General features: G+C 56.4%; 1 long non-coding RNA gene across 1 annotated transcript in view; it reads right to left on the bottom strand.

Moving 5' to 3' along the window:
- Positions 1-7,385, bottom strand: part of LOC148397212 (uncharacterized) — a 50,353-nt gene that overhangs the window by 30,696 nt on the left and 12,272 nt on the right. The window contains exons 2-3 of the long non-coding RNA XR_015858992.1: positions 3,838-3,893; positions 2,454-2,656 (exon numbers count right to left, since the gene is read on the bottom strand). This is a non-coding gene — a long non-coding RNA (uncharacterized LOC148397212). The remainder of the gene's footprint in view (positions 1-2,453; positions 2,657-3,837; positions 3,894-7,385) is intronic.

Genomic DNA, 7,385 nt, shown 5'->3' with positions numbered 1-7,385 from the left:
CCACACGGCGGAGTTGCACGCATAATTAATCCCGTCGGCCGTGTAACGGGAACGCCGGGGGGCGGGGCGGGAGGAAAGCGAAACGCGCGCAGGCGCGCCAAAGAAGCAGCCGTGCAGGTTGAGCCGTCGTCATCTGCGTCCGCGCTCCCCTCAATGAGCCATTGCTCCAAAATAGTAGCTCACTTGTTGAATTTACAGGAGAACTGCAGTTGAAATTTTGACCACCGGTGTCTGCCGTTTAGATTTTCCACGGCTGCTCCCTCCAAACTGCCATAAAAATAGCAACACATTAGCCCCAGAAGACGTGGGCCCGCCGGGCACCTGCCCCAACGCCAGATGGCCAGTCCGGTACTGCGCAATAGAAAATCCACCGCGCAAGACGGCAGCTGTCCAAAACGCTTTCGAATTTAGAGCGCCGGATCGGATGGGGAATTTTTCCAACGGCGCAATACTCCAGCGCGTGACACGACGTCACGGTCGCGCTGTCGAGCAGCCGGGCCCGTTCTTCCGCTGCCTATAATTAGCTGCTCATTTTCTCCGCCGTGCCGGGGGCCGTTACGAGGAGGCCAGACGAGCGGTGGCCAGGCGAGCGCTGGCCAGACGAGCGGTGGCCGCACGAGCGCTGGCCAGACGAGCGCTGGCCTCACGAGCGCTGGCCACACGAGCGCTGGCCACACGAGCCCTGGCCACACGAGCGCTGGCGAGCGTGCCGCTCTCCGACCATCTGGCAAAATGACGTCGGGCAGCGTGTCGACGTGGAGTGAATTGGAAAGGGAGCGGGGAGGAAGGGGGCCTGCAAATGGGGGCAATGAGAAGCAAAGACAGCGCAGTGTGGGAGGCAGAGAGGGAGAAAGGCGGATTACAGAGAGAATGGGAATAAAAGAATCCAAATGGAAGTGTGCAAGATGGGGGGGGGGGGGGGGGGCGGAGCACGCCACATGCGGTGCCAGCACGCCGTCACCTTCGGAGAGATCACACGTGTCGGTGCAGAGGGCGTTGGGAATGCGGCACTGTGGGGGGGCATGGCACCTTCATGGCATGTCCATGGCACCTTCATGGCATGTCCATGGCACCTTCATGGCATGTCCATGGCACCTTCATGGCATGTCCATGGCACCTTCATGGCATGTCCATGGCACCTTCATGGCACGTTTGCTCGCTCTCTCTCCGTCAAGCTTACGCACAAATGAGGGGGGGCTCCGACGATTGGAGCGATCCGTCCGATTGAGTTCGCCCCCGGGGCCTGGTGTGTAATTGCTTCATGCATACTTGATCCGGCGTATAATCAAGCAAACGCTCTTGTTTTGCCAGCGTCCACTTGCATTTACAGGCCGGCGGCGCATGCAGTCTGCCGTCTTGGAACGGACCAGCGCGAGCTCGCACGCTCGCACTCGGGCTCGACACTCGCCCAGGGAGCGCTCGGGCGGGCGGGCGGCCTGTGGCGGATTCGCCGTGGCGCTGTGTTTTATTCATATAGAACACGCATGAAATATTCATCCCGGAGCGCCGTCGCAAATGATGAAAGAGCATCGGGCAAACGGCGGCGGCGGCGGCAAATTGTTTTCATGGAAAGAAAACAACGGCCATGCAAAGAGGGTGAGATGGAAGCGGCTCCCGGGGGAAAATGGCGCCAGGAAGCTCCAGTGCCTGGCTACCGCGTCTGACAACACGCTGGGCCGCCGGGCCTCTGACAACGAGGAGAAATTCTCCAAGTGAACGAGGAGCGTCCCGCATAAGCCACCGACTGTCAGCTTCAGTCATTGTTGCATGGGGACGTCGTGAGGATTGCATTGACTCGCAAGGACGGACACGCGCGAATTCTCGGGATTGATTCACCCCTCGCGCACGCCTCGCCGAAACACGCTCTCCTTTAACGACGCGCCGCTCGGAAACAAGATCGGCATTCATTTTGCATCGCCGCATACGCGGAGACCGCATTAGTGCCGCATCGTCGTGTGAATTTAATTGTGCGCACGAGGACGTGAAATATGCAGGAGACGTTGACGCACGGTCGCCTGCCTGCCTGCCTGCCTGCCTGCCTCCCTGCCTGCCTGCCTGCCTGCCTGCCTGCCTGCCTGCCTGCCTGCCTGCGTGGCTGCCTGCCGCTTGCCTGCGTGGCTGCCTGCCTGCCTGCCTGCCTGCCTGCCTGCCTGCCTGCCTGCCTGCCTGCCTGCCTGCCTGCCTGCCTGCCTGCCTGCCTGCCTGCGCCGGTAACGACAACGGGGGAAATGCCGCAAAGGCGGCCGGCCGCACGCCCGCCCGCCCGCCCGCCTTATTGGGCGAATGCGGAGGGCGCTGACGGTGCGCGGCGTGACACTCGGTTTCTCCAAAGCTGGCACTCGTCGGCGTTTGTCACGGTACACATTCGACACGTATCGATGACGTTCAATCAAGTCAAATGTTGTGCAACTAGTGTTAAAAAACAGTGATAGAATATTTTGGCTCACAGGTACCTTGAACGAAGATGAAAGATTGGATTGCGACGATCCTTCCCCTCGGGTCGATTTTAGGTCCAACGCAGATTTTCCAACCAAAGGAAATGAGGAGAGGAGCGGCCGATGTTATTTCTCTCCGGCCACGAGTGCAGCCAACGCTCTGCTCTCCTTTCTGCTCTTCTCTCCAGAATTGACAATTACTGTGGAATTCAGCAGCCCGCCTGCTGACAGGGACCAAAGAAAAAGGCGCTCAGGGCACATTGTCTGCTTTTGGAGACACATTTGCTATTTGCGCTGGACGTAAAGCAAACCATCCACATACTGGACACACGGAGGACAGGGAGGAGGGACAGGAGGGGAGGACAGGGAGGACAGAGAGGACGGCGCCGGCCGGCCCCAGTCAGCGATGTCCTCCGGTCACGGACAATCGAGTTACGAGTGCTCTCACTATGGGACTATGAGGCGGGAGGTCTAAAAGACAAGATTGCCGACAGACATTTTTCCGTGTAAATGCCTATCTGTTGCTTGATGAATGAAACATCCCGCCTGCGCCGCCTCGCCGCGGCCGATAAAAAAACGCATTAGCCATTCGTCAGTGTCACACTCCGGAGAGGAGGCCGTCATTTCTTTGTGCCGCGCCGGAACCTACTCCCGCTTGTCTTGATGTGGACCAAAGCGTGTAAAAATAAAAAATGCACCCGCGGGCGAGACCTTGATAAATGACTTGCAATCTTGGAAAGCAAAAAAAACAACAAGGATAAGCCCAAAACAAGCACAGCTGCGCCTTGCCTTAAATGCGGAGGCCTCTCATATTCGGAGCTATTAAACAAAAATTGAAAACTGAATTGGCGTTAGCCAGATGGCGCCTGGCTCGACGGCCAAAGCCGGAGGAAACAAAGACAAGTGCGAGCGAGGCATGTTGCGACCTTCTCGTTGGCTGTCATCCGGTCCCAGCTGTGCCTCATTAGCGGCCGTCACGTCCTAATCCCCTTAGTCAAATCCCGTCATGTTGTCGGAGGGAAGGGTTTGGGTTAGCAAAGCAGCCAGCAAAGCAACCGGCAAAAGCCTTTCCGCTCCTTCGCTAGGGTCAAAATCAACAGCGGCCGGCCGGCCATTGTGCGGGCATCAGCCCGCCGCATTGCTCCCAAAATGGCCGCAAGCGAGGAGAAGGCGCCCCCTTCCCACGGCAAAGATTGGCGGGGGCACTCGCACGCACGCACGCACGCACGCACAGCCAGCCTTCTTTTTCTCCCTTTTTTTCCTAATTAGAGCTTTGATTGGATGGTCACAGGCCATAAAGCAGACCTAATACTGCTTCAATCCAGTTGCAGGTTTTTCTCACAGCTTGCGGGAAACGGACACACACCCACACAAACAAACACACACATACACACTCACCCACCTTGTGCATTCTTGCGCCTCACTCGCTCGCCTTCATCAGTTGTTCTTCTGTCGCTCCTGGGAATACACAAAGAGAAGGTAAGGCTCGAAGGTGCGCGCCAATGGAAAATGGCGGCGCGTGAACCGACTGAGGACAGTTCACCGCGCTGCCGTAAAAAGGCGCTTCGCCTCGGGTCGCCCCCGAGCCGTTCTCCAAAAGCGCCATGGCGGGTGCCCTCTGACAATTCCGCGCTGAATAAAACACGCAACTTTGTGTGGCAGGGCAGGGCAGGGCAGGGCAGGGCAGGGCAGGACAGAGCAGGAATACGGAATATTTGCATTCAAAGCGACAACAAAGTTGAGAAAGCGCAACGCTAACCGTTGCTTTTGTTAGCATGAAGCCAAGCAGACTCTCCCAAGGAAACAAGGTGGAAAGAATCTTGTTCAGTCTGCTCAGCTGTAAAATGATTTTCTGCCTTTTGAAGGAGCCGAAGCGTATCACGTGTACGTCATTAAGATACGGGCTCACGGGGGCATCAGATAAAAGCCAACGTGACAGAGTTGGCTTTAAAAAGAGCCAAAAAGTGGGAGGAGGCTGCACCCCCTGCAGAATGTCAGCAAAGCTGGCACGGGCCACCTCCAATAGGCGGCAGGTTATCGCCTAATTCCTGCTGGCTCTTTCCTTCATTTGCAATACACGCTTGCTTATCTTTGCTTAAGGCTCTTAGGTGCAAAGATGGTCTTCAAAGCTTTGCACAAGCGAGTCGCTGACGCGCTTTGGCATTCCGCGCCGAGCCGAGCCGAGGCCAGCCGCAGGAACGGAACGGCTTGCACTTTGGACAAATACGCCGGATGATGGATACGGCACGACGGTTGGCGGCTGCTTCTCTTAGCTTAGCGACGAGCTAAAGGCTCAGCAGCCAATGGCCTTGGATCAGAGATATGATGGTCCTGTTTGATTTTGTACAGCGGAGGGTCAAGTATTGGCTGGGAGCTGTTGCCAGGCAACCGCCAGCTAAGACTAGCCCAACTTGCTGCTCCCGGACGCAAGCTGACAATTAACACTTGGCAAATAAGACGCAAGCGGTCCATTGAGAGCGACGCCTTGGATATTCCCGCGGGCGGGCGGGCGGGCGGGCGGGCTGCTCGCTCTACTCCTTGAAGCACCCCAAGAGCATCCATCCATCCATCCATCCATCCATCCATCCATCCATCCATCCATCCATCCATCCATCCATCCATCCATCCATCCATCCATCCATCCATCCATCCAGAGCGCAAGCGGCAGCAAAGGCTCCTTTCCCGCCGCATGTAGTTCAATGACAAATTCAAGTTCGACCTCTCCGCCGTGGCTAAAAGGGGAAAACGACGAGAGGCGGCAGACAGAGACGGATTTCGCCGGACGAAGGTGAGGTGAGGGAGAAGCGCGCCATCCATCCCCTGGTGAAATCCTTTCATGCACGAGGAGCAACGCATCAATCTCCTCAGACCGCATCACTAAAACATGAACACGTGAACCTTGAAGCGGGTCAATGTACACACGCAAAAAAGAAGCAAGGAGGCAGGCCTGCTCTTTTTCACACATCCGCAGGGGGTCAATAACTCATTACTAGAGGCGGGGGATGGGGACGGGGGGGGGGGTTACGACCGCCCGGTGCCCGCGAGTCCCAAAGATGATTGGTGACGTCACAAGGTTGGATGACGGCCTCCACGGTGGGCAAACTTTCTCTATTTGTTAACGCCTCCTTATCTACGAGCCATTTGCTGCCACTGGCTGTGAATTTTGCATGCTTTACGAGGCTCGGCTTAAAGGAGTCGGCGGTGGATTTATGGCGGCGGCGGCGGCGGTGTTCACACTCGGTCGAGGCTTCCAACGGATCGGCGCCTGCGTGAAATAGGGGTCGGCGAAACATCTGCTTTCCGATGGCTAGGAAATTCTTGTTCTTTTTCTGGAGCCCGTTCAGGAGGCTGACTGTCCTCCCGTCAATTGCCCGTCATCAACGGCCACTTACTGCAGTGCAAACAAAAGCAAAGCTCCGTTGATTGATTGCAAACAGCAGCTAAACGCCGGATGGATTGTTCAACCTTGTTGGGGGCACGCACGCACGCACGCACGCACGCACGCTAATGACTCCATCCAAAGCGTCCATCCATAAAGGTAAAGGCCATTCATTAGTCAATAGGGAGTTCCAAATCTCAAACGGCGTGCACACGCCTTTGTGCCGCGTCGCCATAGCTTTGTGACGGAACACGGGAGCCTTTCACCCAAAACGGCGCAAAGCGGACGAAATGAGCACAACCGCCATTTTGACACCCATGTCAAAGAAGCGTACAAATAGCACCAAAACGGCGCTTGCTCGGCTGCCACATTGCGGAGGCCACGTGAGCCAAGCCGCAAAACGGCAGCAGAGTTAAGCTCCTGTTTCCAAGGCCCGCCCATCCAAAGCGTAAACATCAACCATTGGTTGCCAAATACAATTCCATTGAATGCAAACTCAAATTGCCGCCCCTCATTCAATCGAACAAGCTCGTCTTCTTTCCACCTCGCTGGGAGAAGCCGTCGTCGCCGCCGCCGCCACCGCCGCCATTTGCATGCGACGGCTGCCATTTGGCAACGGCCGGAATATTGAAAAGCCCTGATGAATACGGCGCCGCCGGGCCCGACCCAACGCCGAGTCTGCGCGACACACACTAATGGGCCCACTGACACTCCCGTGCATTCATCCCCGGGAAAAAAAAAAGAGAGAGCGAGAGAGAGCGCGAGAGAGAGAGAGAGAAGCCAAACTGGGCTGTGTGCCAGAAAGGACCAGCAGCCTGCCGCGAGAGGCCACGGGTCAGACCGCGTCTAACGTGTCTACACCCATCCTGCAAGCTCGGGCGCTGTCCTCGGTGCTGAACTGACTCTTGTTGAAGCCATTCCTTTCCAAAGCCCAACTGAGATAATATGCGTGTAGCAGATTCATTGTAGTACCGAGACTGACCTGTGAGAAGCAGTGCGGCGCCACAGGGCTCCCGATTAATACAAAGAAGAAGCCTGGTCGTGAACTCAAACTGAAAAATAAGGCCAACTGCATCTTCCGTTGAAACATTTTCTTTGTGAGATTTGTACACTATTACACACCAATATTCTCCTATATCCTTTTACATTTAACGCCTAAAATGCCTTTGAGCCGTTGAGTCGGGTCGGGCCGGGCCGGGCCGGGCGAAAAAGGTTCCCCCAAAATGTTTGCCGTTTATTTACGCGACGTCACGCTTGGGCAGTGCGCTTTTTTCATCCACGGGCGAGAGAAAGCGAGAGTCCCCCCGGAGACGTCACGCCACGCCACGCCACGCCACGCGCAGTGTTATGAAATACAAGAGACGGCTCATCGATTATGCTTATTTTGGAAAATGTCAGGCTGCCGTGACCTTTGCCAAGCGCGTTCATCTGGCCGCTCGGCCGACGCTAGCCGTCCATCGATCGGCCGGCAAATTCAAACGCCGAGCCCGCGTGTAATAATTGCGTTTGATTGACACCGGCGCCGACTTTTAGGATCGTTCTGTGAAGATGGGCCAATGGCAGACAGCAGC

This window comes from Syngnathus floridae, chromosome 6, assembly GCF_059516105.1.
Source record: "Syngnathus floridae isolate MCC-2025c chromosome 6, RoL_Sflo_1.0, whole genome shotgun sequence".
In the NCBI taxonomy this organism is placed as follows: domain Eukaryota; kingdom Metazoa; phylum Chordata; class Actinopteri; order Syngnathiformes; family Syngnathidae; genus Syngnathus; species Syngnathus floridae.
Note: the sequence above shows the minus strand (reverse complement) of the source record. Positions and strands in the feature narration are given on the sequence as shown.